Source organism: Saccoglossus kowalevskii, chromosome 22 (assembly GCF_978046115.1).
Source record: "Saccoglossus kowalevskii chromosome 22, keSacKowa6.1, whole genome shotgun sequence".
Taxonomy (NCBI): domain Eukaryota; kingdom Metazoa; phylum Hemichordata; class Enteropneusta; family Harrimaniidae; genus Saccoglossus; species Saccoglossus kowalevskii.
In genome coordinates, this window is record NC_140662.1 from 24,773,424 (window position 1) to 24,788,347 (window position 14,924).

A 14,924-nucleotide genomic window follows, 5' to 3' on the forward strand; every position below is an offset into this window, starting at 1 on the left:
TGTGATTTCATGAGAGTTGAAAATGAAAAAAATTATATGACACCCAACCCTACCACTCCATACACAATGTAACCACACCTCAAAAACATCCTTTCACCAGTGTATTCTATTTGAATTCAGGAGAAATTTAAATAAACAAATTATATGACAACGAACTTAATTATAATTTCAATCTCTAGTTCAGCACTGATTAAACAAACTACCTCGTCTTTATGCCAACTTGAAGTTATTCAATGCCTACACCAGTGACTTCAAAATCTATGTTTCAATTCCAGGAATTTCACTTGCTATTAATTGTATGGGAGTGCCAGTCTTTTATTTTCTATTGTAATGTCAATTTCTTGTGATTACTCGGAAAATGAAGCTGTAACCACAGACCACAGTGCTGCAACTAAATCCTGGTATAAGCACCGGTTAGGCAGTCTTGAATTATGCATGTGAAGCCAGCTGAGAGGTATATCCAATCCTATAGATTTCTCATTGTTTGGTAACTATTTGCTGCAAATGCAACAAAAATCAATATAAAAATATTACCCACACAGCATTCTACAGGTTACTTGTTATACATTTGTATTTCCTGCAAGTTGTTGAGCTTTTCCAATACCCATTGTAGTAGTGCATCGTGGGTAGCGTTATACCGATTGCCGTTGTTGGTCTGTTAATTAAATGTTGTTTTTCTGAGATTTGGGGAAGACTTAAACACAACTTTGACAGGTGTGAGTGTGAGTTCATTTCCATATCACTATCAGCGCTATCACTCTCAGAGCCAAACAATTTATTAAGTATCTGTGATAATATACATGTTTCCGAGTACTGTATAACAGAACAATCCTAGTGCAGTGGTGATTGATACCATTCAAAGTTTTTACCCTTGCTCCATCAAGTTTGGGGTGTGGCATAAGGATTTGGCGCAATCAACGTGGGGCCCGAAGAGTTGATCAGTGCTTTTTGCAGGTCCTACCCTTTAAAGTTGTTTTTCAGAATTTTCGTATCATTTCTGATATAGATGTGTTAAAACGGGTAAGAAGTTTAAGCTGTGCAGACAAACCCGTAACAGAAGTAAAACAGGTAAAGTATATATTGCATGTGCCGCGACCGTGTAGCCTCGTTGATAACACGTTTTGTCACGTCGGCATTGATCGGCACTGTACAACGACTGGTCCACGATGACAGAACAGACTTCATCGAATGGTACGCTGCCACCACCAACACGGGTGATAACACCAAGAAGAATTCTCCAGACTATGCAGCAAAATGAAAAGACAGGGCACAGTTCTAGAAGCCGTACGTATGTGAGGAAGACATCATTGAACACTCACAATAAAACGGAGAAGTGGTTGCATATTACGGCGTAGCCAACATGGGAAATGAAAAACCGCACAATACAAATGCCATGGGTTCGAAGCCTACGAGATACACACTCACCGGAACCGAAGCGATCGGAAACCAGCAATCGTTTTGGCTTTCCCGTTCAACTCAACTTAGTAAAATGAACACCACTCAACGACCAATGCCGTGGTGTTGTACACAAGCGTGCCATCAAGACAAAACAAAATTAGCTAGGGTACGAGTCTCGCTCAGAGCTACTGTAAAAACGTAAATCAAATAAACTGAAATCCCTCAAACCATAACAAAGAACGTTATAACTATAAACCTCACGAAACTCCACCATGCAAAACTGAATGAATAAATAATAAAATAACTTGTGTCTTACTGTACGACGTGCAATTTGTTCAACAGTTTCCACATTGTGACAAGAGATGCACAGAAGACCCAAGCCAAATGTCGTTCCCTATATTACGAAAACAATTCAGGCAACAGACAAATATCTTTTGTGGTGTTGTGGTATTTATACGGTGTCTGCGGAATTGTTCATTGGGGGGTCAAAATCAGCAGTTCACATTTTGTTAGAAAGTTTCACAATTAAATCAAATATCCAATGATACCAGTATATTTCATTATTTTAACAACTTGCAATGGTGGAATTTGATCAAACACTTAAATATTAAGTATCAAATATTTAGCAACCTAGTAGGGGTGGAAAGTAATTAAACGACAGATATTTACTCACAAATTTATGGCCAATATTTGTTCAGACATTCATTCTCTCAATTTAACAACTTGTGTTGTGGGAATTAATCAAACGCGAGTTGTCTACACTAAAAAAAGTCTCAAATATTTATTTTCACAATTTAACAACTTGTAATGGTGGAAGTTAATTAAACGCAAGTTGTTTAACCAAAATAAGTATTAAATATTTGTTGAGACATTTATTCTCTCAATTTAACAACATGTAATTGTGGGAATTAATCAAACGTGAGTTGTTTACACCAAAATAAGTATTAAATATTTGTTGAGACATTTATTCTCTCAATTTAACAACTTTTAATGATGTAAAATTATTAAACGAGAGTTGTCAACACTAAAAAAAGTCTCAAATATTTGTTGACACATTTATTTTCACAATTTAACAACTTGTAATGGTGGAAGTTAATTAAACGCAAGTTGTTTACACCAAAATAAGTATTAAATATTTGTTGAGACATTTATTCAGTGTATGTTGGAGGTGATGCAAGGGTTGACCTTGGTTGGTTATGAGCGGGTTTGGGTAACCCGCCAGTAAATAGTGACTGCGAATGCCAGACAAGTACACTTTTATTGTTGTGAACTTCAAATGGAAAATGTAGCACAGTGAACCACAAAGTAAATTAGAATATCTTGAGAGATGTTTGGGTGTTGGGGTGACTGACCTTGAATGCCAAACGTGGTAGTGAAACGCAGCCATGCACGCACTTCAGTAGAATAGGAACCTGTGGTACGTTTACTAAGTGAGGCTTGATTACAAGTGGCCACTGCCACGTTTAGACGAACATCACATTGGAGGGAATCTGGCATGGAACTGTATCTGCTTCTGGGGCCGCATCCTTGAACCGCTGTATCTGGAAACGAGAGATAGAGTCAGCAATAACATTTAATCTGCCTGGGATATGTTCAGCATGAAACATGAAGTTACAAGACGCAGCAGTGATGACCAAGCGACGCATTAATTTCATGATGACTGGAGACTTAGATCGACCTTTGTTGATGATCTGTACAGTTGCCATGTTGTCACAGTTGAAGACAATACGTTTACGATGCCAAAAGTTTCCCCATAACAGTGATGCAACAACAATTGGATACAGCTCTTGGAACGCGATGGACAGTGTTGGGTCTGCGTCAAGCGTGAAACTGGCAGGCCATTTTTCGTGAAACCACTGGCCACGAAAATAACTTCCATGTCCAATGCCACTGGCATCGGTGTATAACTGCATTGTTGATGCTGGTGTTCGATGTGTATCAAGAAACATTGAGACACCGTTTCAACCAGCAAGGAATTGGTGCCACATGCATAGATCTTGTTTACCCTCTGTTGTGATAGTAACATGATGGTGGAGTTTCTTAACACTTTTTGACAGCTTGATCAGGCACGAGATGAAAGTGCGTCCAGTAATGACAACCCTGCTTGCAAAGTTAAGATGACCCAGCATACTAAGCAGTTCACGTTTTGTGCAAGACTTGAAGCAAGGAGTGCATGAATTCTGCGCAATTTGTCCTGAGGTAGACGTGCTTCCATCTTGATGGTGTCAATCTCAATGCCAAGATACTCTAGGCTGGTAGTTGGACCAACTGTCTTGTGTGGTGCGATAGGTACTCCTAGATGTTGGAAAATCATTGTGATGGTGGCCATGGTTCGATCGACATCGAAAGAGGGTGCGTCAACAGTCAAAAAATCATTTAACAGATGAAAAATGGTGTGAATACCATAGTTGTTCTGTGCGATCCAGCAGATAGCCTCCGACAAGTGGTCAAAAATCTTGGGACTTGATTGGGAAGCAAATGCCAGTCGAACAAAAAAGTAATAATAGCTGTCCCAGGAGATGCCATAAAGATAGATGGATAGGAATACATTTGAAGGCATCCACAATGTCCATCTTACACAACCATGCAGCTTTTCCGGCATTTTGAATTGCTGTTACAGCGTCATCAATCTTGACATATGACAGTGAAAAGTCATCCTTATCAATCAAATCATTGATACTAGATATTTCTGCTTTATTATGTGGTGAAGACAGGTCAATAATCGGACGTTTCTTAGTAGAATATTTTTTCTCTACAACACCAATCGGACTACAGCGATAATTAGTGAACAGTTGTGTAGTGAAAGGTCCAATTAGGCAGCCATTTTTTACCTCTGTTGCAATTCTGATACAATTTTTGGTTGGTTACGTGCTGAGAGAAGGTTACGACAGACTAATGGAGACGTGGGAGGGTCCCTGACCCCTGTATCGAAGCCCTCACGAAGACCAGTAATGAGATAATTTACAAAATGTTTATCTGGATGGCAGGACAATTCTTTGCTGAGTACGTCAATGTTAATTGGTGTTGATGGTTCATTTGTCACTCAAGCTTGATTAGCACGGTCCTTTTGCAGACATTTTCCTTGGACTGAGTGATGATCGGAGGCAAAACAAGCGAGACAAACGTGGGCGAAGTTGCAGTTGCTTCTACGACAGCCATTATTGGAATTGTAATTATTGCAAATTTCTTTGCCTTGAAAGTTCACTCGCTTCTGTCAGTTTTTATCAAGAGCTGACGATGATAAACACTGCTAGAATTAGCCGCTAGAATTAGTGTTAGATCGTCTATGAACGAGCTGAGGGCACGAATCGGTATGGTGGGATACACTATTACAATAGAGCAATAGAGACGTGTATTGCGGCGGGATCAGTCTATTTTGCCATTGTGATTCAGCAGAATAGCGGCTGCCTTTGCCGAGAAAGCATGGTGGAACTCGTAGAAGGCCAGTCCGTTGAAACGTTTGGACATGTCCACGATGTCATGTTGGTATGCATTGAGTTCCTCTCGGTGATGGGGGTAGACTTCACACATGCCAGAATGAATTCTTGGATTGTCAAAGTTTCGAAATTCTATTGTCATGCAGTGGCCTGAGGGTTAGAGCTTCATTACCAATAACGATGTGGCGTTGACCGTCAGAATAATTGTAACCGGGGATAAGGAGACAAGCTAAATTGACGTCCTTACCTTAAAGTATATTGTGACGAATTGAAGGAGAGACCAGCTCGATATGCGGAAATTGCTCTGATGGAATTCCATGTGAATGCAGTGAATCTGTAACCCTTACGATGCTGGGTGGAAAACTTGGATTTGAGTTGAATGAAGTTCCGGGGAGGCCACCATCTTGTCCTGCGTTAATGTTGTTGTTGTTGTTTGACGTCACTGCATCCCCCGTGACCTCTGAGTGTGGGCGCTGTTGTGCTAGATTGGATGTAAGATCTGTGAATGACCTTGCAATAGACGCTTGCAGTTCTTGGAACAGAGCCATGTTGACATAGCTTTCCTGCGACGGTTCGGGTGATGATGTTGGATCGGAATGAAATATCTCCGTCTTACAGGTGTAGTGATGGACGTGGAACTTGGAGCGTCGTTGACTGCCGAAGTTGAACTTCTTTGCTCGGCGGCTAATTGATCCAACGTAGGTCTTGTCACTGAATGGGTAACTGGTCGGACATAAGGTTGAATACGTGGTGTTGTTTTCCTTGGTCGTCCTCGAGAAGGCATTGTACTTGACTAATACAGTAGTTAAAACGAGATGAATAAAAATGATGTGCGAAAACACGTAAACAAGTAATCAATATATAAATTAGCGAGCAATGTGCACTGAGGCGAAAAAAAAGCTGAATGAAAAGCTGAAACAAAGAAAGTTGACAACAAGGCTAGGTGACGCTAAGAGACGTGTGCAACTTGACACTGACCTTGATGCTAAATGGAGGAGAATAAAAACAGTTAATTGGTCAAAATTAACGACCAGTGATTGGCTGGAGTTGATGCTTCAGCGATCCGGATGAAGCCTCAAGCTCAGTGCTTTTACAAAATGGGTCTGTGACACCACAGACCCCAACCAATTTAACCACTTGTCTACACCGAAATAAGTCTCAAATATTTGTCCACACATGTATTCTCTCAATTTAACCACTTGTTCATGGTAGAAATTAATTAAACGTTGTCTACACCAAAATAAGTCTTAAATATTTGTCCACACTTTTATTCTCTGAATTTAACAACTTGTAATGATGTAAAATTATTGAACGAGAGTTGTCTACACTAAAAAATATCTCAAATATATGTTGACACATTTATTTTCACAATTTACCCACTTGCTAATGGTGGAAATTAATTAAACGCAACTTGTCTACACCAAAATAAGTCGCAAATATTTGTCTACACATTTATTGTCACAATTTAACCACTTGTTAATGGTGGAAATTAATTAAACGTGACTTGTCTACACCAAAATAAGTTTCAAATATTTGTCCACACATTTATTTTCACAATTTAACAACTTCCCTTACAAAAGTTTCCTATAGGATTCCTATAAGAATCTTATAGACCAAATTCCTGTAGGATTCCTATAATATGTTGACACGTGTTTTCCTATAGGAATCCTATAGGATTTTGTGTCAAAATATTATAGGAATCCTATTGGATTTTGTCCTATAGGAATCCTATAGGATTTTGTGTCAAAATATTATAGGAATCCTATTGGATTTTGTCCTATAGGAATCCTATAGGATTTTGTGTCAAAATATTATAGGAATCCTATAGGATTGTGTGTCAAAATATTATAGGAATCCTATTGGATTTTGTCCTATAGGAATCCTATAGGATTTTGTGTCAAAATATTATAGGAATCCTATTAGAATTTGTCCTATAGGAATCCGTGTCAAAATATTATAGGAATCCTACATGAATTTGTCCTATAGGAATCCTAGATATTTTTCCTGGAGGTTCCAGCTCTTTTGGGGAAAGAGCCCATCAATCACTTACATAAATAACATTATAAACTAAAATTAGTTAAACAAGAGTATTTTATTGCTTAACATGTACCAGACATAAATTTAATACAATTGTAAGAAAAATATAAAAAAAGATAAAACTATTACCATAAATATATTGCACAACATTTCTTGAAATGCAATGAAAATATAAAGTTGATGACAATTTGAATAATAAATGTAATTCCCTCCACTCTGTCATTGTTTCTGAGTACTAGATTTTTTCATAAAAATTATTTCATATTACCGAGTAATTCCAAAAAACAAAACAGTAAACAATCTCAACCAGCAATTACAAACTTTTCAGTCAATCAAGAAATGTACACTGAAATAAAATAAAAGTTTACTGCCTTGGAATAAAATGATGTACATAGTGAGTGATACACAGTATCCAGACAATTTAAAAATAAATGTATAAAAAGTACAATTACAAAAATACTGGTATGCATACTGTGTTTCTAAAAAAAGCACAGAACTCTCAATTCAAATTCATTGATTTCTAATACTAGTATGAGAGAGAGTCTCCATTTTGGGTCAGAAGGTTCAATTTGTGATAAAGAAATACAAAATAAAATATTGTCAATGCAGTCTTCTGTGAGATATGTCATTCATAGGATTTGAGTATTGGATCTGTAATTCAAAAAAGAATTTGTTTCAAATGTTTCATTAAAATATTAATTAAAATATTCCAAATACTGTAAAATACTTTATTTTCACTTGCAATTAATTTTTGCTATTTTCGCTGAAGGGATAATTCAGTGAAAAAAAAGTCTAGCAAATATAACTTTTTTCCAGTATTTCAAACTCACTCATCAAAAATCAGTGAAAATAATTTCCTCACAAAATACCCAAAAAGCCCCTTCAGCGAAAATTAATTTCAGCTAAAATAAAGTATTTTACAGTAGATAAAAAAACTACTATTTACTGTATATGCACTATTAGATGCTTATTCCCAATAGAAGTGCATATAAACCCAACATTGCATTGGCTGTGTATTAAAATTTACTTTTTTTTGTCATAGAAAAAAAATTCTGTATTTTTTATAAGCAAATTCATTACTTAATGGAGCAAATATGCTAAAACAGTAAAATTTGAAGGTATATATGTGTGTAATGTTTTTAAATACTACATGAATTTCATCGATTTTATTAAATGCATTCCTCTAAATTTGGCTTTCACAAATTGAACAAGCAGCCTCTCGGCTGAGATAGCTCCGCTGTTAGCAATGCACATTTCGATTAAAGAACAGAAGATATCATTAGAAAATGAACAATATGCATAGTATCAATGCAATGGGACTTGCTGTTTTCAACAAGAATTCAAAAATATCATTTTTGACCATAAGTGATTGTGGTTTTTAACAAGAAGAAAATATCACTTTTTACCAAAAATGACAAAAATATTCATCAAAATTAGAGAATTGAAGATATCATCATGAAATGAACAAATTTGAGATTGGTCCATATGTAGTATCTATATATGTAATATCAAAGCAATTAGACTTGTGGTTTTTAACAAGAAGTTGAAAATATCACTTTTTACCAAAAATGACAAAAATATTCACCAAATTTAGAGAATTAAAGATATCATTACCAAATGAACAAATCTGAAAGAGGTCCACATGTAGTACCTATATATGTAGTATCAAAGCAATTGGACTTGCGGTTTTTAACAAGAAGTCGAAAATATCACTTTTTACCAAAAATGACAAAAATATTCACCAAAATTAGAGAACTAAAGATATCATTACAAAATGAACAAATCTGAGAGAGATCCACATGTAGTACCTATATATGTAGTATCAAAGCAATTGGACGTGCGGTTTTTAACAAGAAGTCGAAAATATCACTTTTTACCAAAAATCACAAAAATATTCAAAGTATCAAAGCATTCAGGCTTGTAGTTTTCAAGAAGAAGTCGAAAATGTAAAACGTTGACACGGACGACGGACATCGGACGACGGACAATCACTCATATGATAAGCTCCGCTCGTCAAAGTCGACATTGGAGCTAAAAAAATTGTACTTTCTAAGATTACTTGAATTAAATTAGCATTTAATTATAATTTCCCAAAATTAAAAGTTGTTAGAGAAATCAAAATTGGTTCAACAGGGTAAATATTAGGATATAATATTGAAATTCACTGTTGTTATGAGTGAATTTCCCCCCAGAAAAAGCCATGCACTGGATGACTATTTACATAATTATCACCACCACCACCACCACATGCACACACAAATAACTATTTTGAAAGAACAAAAGTTAAATTATGAAAAATGATCAGCAACCTTGATTTATTTGTAATTGCAAATGGTTATGTGCATCCCCATCATGATCACAACTGTCTTTAAATTTAAAGGATAAATGGTATACTTTTGAGGTCCAAAAATTAGATGAAATGACATCAGTTTCTCCATATAACAAGGTCATTGTGACAGCATGGTCCACAGTCACTGGCACAAACAATGTGTGAATTATAGTGCATGATGGGTAAAACACTCAGAAGGAGGCTGATGGAAGTGCACCATCTGTGGTCACAGGAAGTTCAGGCTCTGTGTTCAGTAACTTATCTCCCAATAGTTAAAAAATTTCTCAAAACGCTTTAGTTATGTTTTTCTTCTAATCTGCCAACTATGAATTAAAATAAAGCTGATCCCAAGAATATTAAAATCATGGTTATTTGTTCGAAAATTACTCAAATCTGTTTATGAAGTTTTAACAATTCAGTGAAAATTAGAGACTTGTTTTTGTGTGATAAAAATATAGACATTTGGAAAATTGAATATTTTTTTCAAAATGTGCTGACAAAACTTTTAAAAGTCTATAGAAATAACGTGTATCAATTTGATTTTTTTAATAATTTTTTTTTTAAAGTAAAATTTTATCTGAATATATTATTCATTTACTGGGAGTTTTTCGAAGATGCAAGGTGGATGAAAACAAATATAAATACAATAAAAAACATGCCGTACAATACAACTGATTGTAATGAGATTGACTAAAGTTCAATTTGAAAAAATGTTGACATCTTATGATAGTATGTAATATTTTTGTAGGGGAGTGATATGAATCTAGGTAACTTACTCTACATGTAGAAATATCCAGTCCTATAGAACTGGCAGTCCTATAAGAATTATATAGTCCTATAAGACTTATGATCTCACACATCAGTCATATAGGACGGGCAGTGTAAAGTCCTATGGGAATTGTATAGTTCTATAGGAATTATGATCTCACATGCCTGTCCTATAGAACTGGCCTATAGGAATTGTATAGTCCTATACAACTCATGATCTCACACACCAGTCCTATAGGACTGGCAGTGTAAAGTCATATAGGAATTGTATAGTCCTATAGGACTTATGATCTCATGCACCAGTTCTGCTATCAGTGAATATGCAAGGGCTAGAGACTAGATTAGTTCTACTAGAACTACCTCTCTTGTCCTCGCCAGATAGTTATGTATATCTCTATCTTCGTTTTGTACTTTGTAATGTAATTTATCTGGTGAAATAAAATTGTATTGTATTGTATTGTATTGGACTGGCAGTGTAAAGTCCTATAGGACTATACATGTCCTATAGGATTTCATGAAAAGTCCTATAGGATTTTTTAAAATCCTATAAGATTTTAAAAATCCTATAGGAAACTTTTGTAAGGGTTGCAATGGTAGACTACATTAAAAGAGAAATGTCTATAATACACGACTATAAAGGATCTAAAAACAAAGCATAAACAGAGCTGAGCAACAAATACATAGTATAAAGCCTAAAAAATGGTAGCATAGAAGGAGTTGGTGGGTGGGGAAATAATGCTATGCTATGCTCAGGCTGCGAATGAGTCTATTGATGAGAGCTAGCCTCTATACTGATGCCTGCCCCAAAGGTAACATTTGCATAATAAAGAAGCTACTCCTAATTTTAGAACAAAGCTGTTAATAATCCACAAAGGCAATTGATAAAACAAAAGGATGAGGTTGGGCTGGCTAAGCTGCATGGATTGAGACACACCTGTGACATTTACACTTGCATCAATATTGATACTATCCTTAAATAATCACATAACTAATAGTAAATAAGTGAGACTATATACACAGGAGTTTCTTTGGTACACTCAGAATACGTTCTTTAATATGCAAGTTAATTCGCAAACAAAACAAACTGAATGTGAACAGAACTTTCTCTCAAATATGTGGCCAAAGAAAACTCAATGTGGTAGTGGTAGGGAAAAAGTAGACATAGCTGATATACGTTGTTAAAGGCTAACATCTTGAACATAGGAGAGATATGCAGAGCTTTTCCAGTCCCCTAGTACGAGATCAAAAAATATTAAGAGTAAGGGGTGGGAAACGGGATGAACAGGTGTAACAAGAAGCTGGACCACTGGCAGGTGCACCTGCCGTAAAAATGTTATATTTTAAAAGAGCTGATGTAGGACACAGGGGTGGCCTGGAATAAAAGGCTGTGGAACCAGCAGAACACGTTGAAACTGGATGGTTTTAGACCATCTAATATGTAGGAGGATACCCCAGGGCTGAATCTGGAGATCCTACGTGCGAAGATGTTTATGTGTATCAAAACCTGCTACATTGGGAACCAAAAGGTTAGATAAGCGCAGAAGGCTGAAAAAGGCAGATACACAGACTGCCCAAAACAGAATGTCATTACCTGTGAGAAGTCCAGGGTTGATCTAATTTTTAACAATAAATGGGGGGTAACAGGCGATTTTCGATCCACCGTTGCATCTATACAACGTTTAACACCCAGGAGAAGGGAAGTCAATACCCAATTATCAGCAAGGGGATTAGTGAGACCTGCCTCATGATGCAAAATACGTGTTACATTTAAATACTGCTTAATAGAGGAAAATTTCAGTCTTGTTGCAGGAAAGGCAACATATCTACTTAGTACAGTGTTGCTAACTGGAACAGCTTGGTAGCCCATGGAGGTACAGAATCGGAGATAGCATAGCCATTGCAATCTATAGGTGCGCTTGGTATTGTGAGCAAAGGTTGCTGTCTCGTATTCTGCAACTTGTTGGTCCAGCACAGCTTCTTTTTCCACCACTTCTGGATCTGTGAGAATATGGAAATGTATGCTTTTTTGAACATGTACCGTTTTACATGGTCGTAAAGGAACCCAATTAGGTTGTTTTAGTAGGCGATTATAAAATAAAGAATCAAATCGAGCCAACTGACCAGGTTGATGAAGACGCGAGTTGGCATCAGGAATATCATTGATGTGACCTTGAATATGAAAATTGTGGAGAACAGACATCGAAAATAAATGAAGAAGAAAATCCATTACAATAGGTCCCCGTGAAGTGCCCTTATTAATGATAGCCTGAGCTGTGGTACTAGCTGTATGCACAACAATGAGTTTGTTTTGCCAGCGGGGGGCGGGGTCATCTACAGGCAGCCAAATAGAGGGATAGTACCTCGTTGTAATTAATATATAATTTTGAAGTTTGTGGCCAATCCAGCTCCCAAACTGTATACTGCCAGTCCCCTTTAAAGTAGATACCAGAAGCATAGTTTGAAGCATCCATATGTAGATCTGATATTGGCCATGGGTCCAGAGAGATAGGCCTGCCATTGAAAATAGCCATGCATTCGCGCCACCAATGCATGTCACTGCGTATAGAGCAGGATAGTTTGTCCACACATTTATTCTCTCAATTTAACAACTTGTAACGGTGTAAAAATATTAAACGAGAGTTGTCTACACCAAAATAAAATATTTGTCCACACATTTATTTTCACAATTTAACCACTTGCTAATGGTGGAAATTAATTAAACACGGCTTGTCTATACCAAAATGAGTCTCAAATCTTTGTCCATACATTTATTATCACAATTTAACCACTTGTATTGGTTGAAGTTAATTTAGGGTAGTTGTCTACACCAAAATAAATCTCAATTTTTTTTCCATACATTTTTTCTCTCAATTAACAACTTGTAATGGTGTAAAATTATTAAATGAGAGTTGTCTACACCAAAATAAGTCTCAAATATTTGTCGACACATTTATTTTCACAATTTAACCAATTGTAATGATGGAAGTTAATCAAACGTGACTTGTCTACACTAAAATAAGTCTCAAATATTTGTCCATACATGTATTCTCTCAATTCAACAAATTGTTAATGGTGGAAATTAATTAAACGTGACTTGTCTGCAACAAAATAATTCTCAAATATATGTCCACACATTTATTGTCACAATTTAACCACAATTGTTAATAGTGGGAATTACCTAAACGCGACTTGTTTAATCAGTTGACATCAATGCAACTTACCCACAGACAATGCACAACAGATAATCATTATTGAGCTACAATTATTAACAGGAACGTGTCTTGGCATTGGGGTTAGGGTCGGGTCAGGTATGGGCAACAGAATTATTAACAGGAATGTGTCTTGGCATTAGGGTTAGGGTTGAGTCAGGTATGAGCAACGTAAATGGCAAACACTCAATTGGCGAGATGTACACTAACGGGTTATGGCATCCATATAGTTTACACAAGTGAGAACACAAAATTGGCAATGTTTTCGACAATTGTAACTCAATAATAGAAATATGTTGTATTTCTATACATATATACACACTAGTCTCATGAAATGCAAACACAACCAGTCACTCCAATGTGGTGGTCATCAGTTGTCTACATAGTGATCGGGAGAACCTGGGTTCAAATCCCAACTCTTCCCCCTACCCTAGTGGTAGGAATGAATACTCCCCCCTAACACTACAAACTATTAATACAGTAAAAATAAATACTACTATGTAACAAATAAACAAACCAAAGTAACTTTGACCTATCAGGTCTACTCTTATCGGTCTGACATATAAATAAAATAAATAGTCTGAACTTCTTATAAATAAAATAAATATTAATACAAATAAATAAAGCTTAATACCAAAACTGCTGTAGTAGTGCAGGGACTAAGATAGTATACAGAGGTGGGAGGGTGGGAGCAAGCAGCAGGCAGAGATGTAGCCTTCAAACGAAATTTGCAAAAATGACCAGTAAATCCAAATATACGCGGTATCATTCTGATTGGTCAATCTGTGATAAGTACTAGCCCTGCTACTGGCTCCTGTCAACCATAGCTCATCCTACTATGATATGATTGATAAAAACGGCAAAGAATCCCCTAAGTGCCTTAAACGTAGCTCATAACATGGAGCTATACCAACACTAATTTGCAATAAAGCATGGCTCAGTGTATTTGTGCAATGTGGGATATCGCTGGTTCGAATCAAGTACGATTAGTTCGATTTTTGAATGCTAGTGAGAACAGTGCTATTATAAATAGGACTTAAATCCTATCATTTGTGTGAAGACACTCGTGGTAAAGTGGACAAGAGAGTTCGCTGGGAACTACCAGATTGCAAGTTCGAATCATTGACTGGACAGGAAAGACGATAAAAGCATAAACGGCAGCTTCAGTATATCAAGAACTCAAGTTCTAACACAAGAATTAAATACTAACTCACATGGAAGCCAGTCATAGCTGGGAAGCCAACAAAACGTTGAATCGTCAAAGTATGAACAGTTGATAGCTGAGATTCGCATGCAACATCAACAACAGACACGCTCTCCAAATGGGTCCCTTCTTTTGTATTGACCCCTAAGGATTGCTAATCCCCCGTTCTAACTCTTGCCCCCCAAAATAATATATCGCTCCTTTTAGAATGTATTGACACATTAATTAATGGATATTCAGGATCACAGAAAGAATACGTCATGAATAAATTAGCTAATTTACAAAACAATTGCATGAAGTGTAGATACGTCTTCTGGAACACTGCCAAAGACAGAAACTGGAAGACAAGTGGAAATACTTTGTGCAGATTTTGCTGCTCAGTTCCAGGCTGAACGTGACAGCCATGTAGAAAAACAGCGTCAGCTACTTGATGGCTATACGAGATGAATATAAATGAGAAAAACAGGAACTCAATGATGCACATGAAAGAGAGATAGAGAATGGAAGATGCTTAGAAATTATGCCGTACACTTGATGGTGTG

At 36.5% G+C, this 14,924-nt stretch overlaps 1 pseudogene; it reads right to left on the minus strand.

Moving 5' to 3' along the window:
- Nucleotides 1-2,670: 2,670 nt before the first annotated feature.
- LOC146729207 (uncharacterized) lies at nucleotides 2,671-3,727 on the minus strand (annotated as a pseudogene).
- Between the last annotated feature and the right edge of the window lie 11,197 nt (nucleotides 3,728-14,924).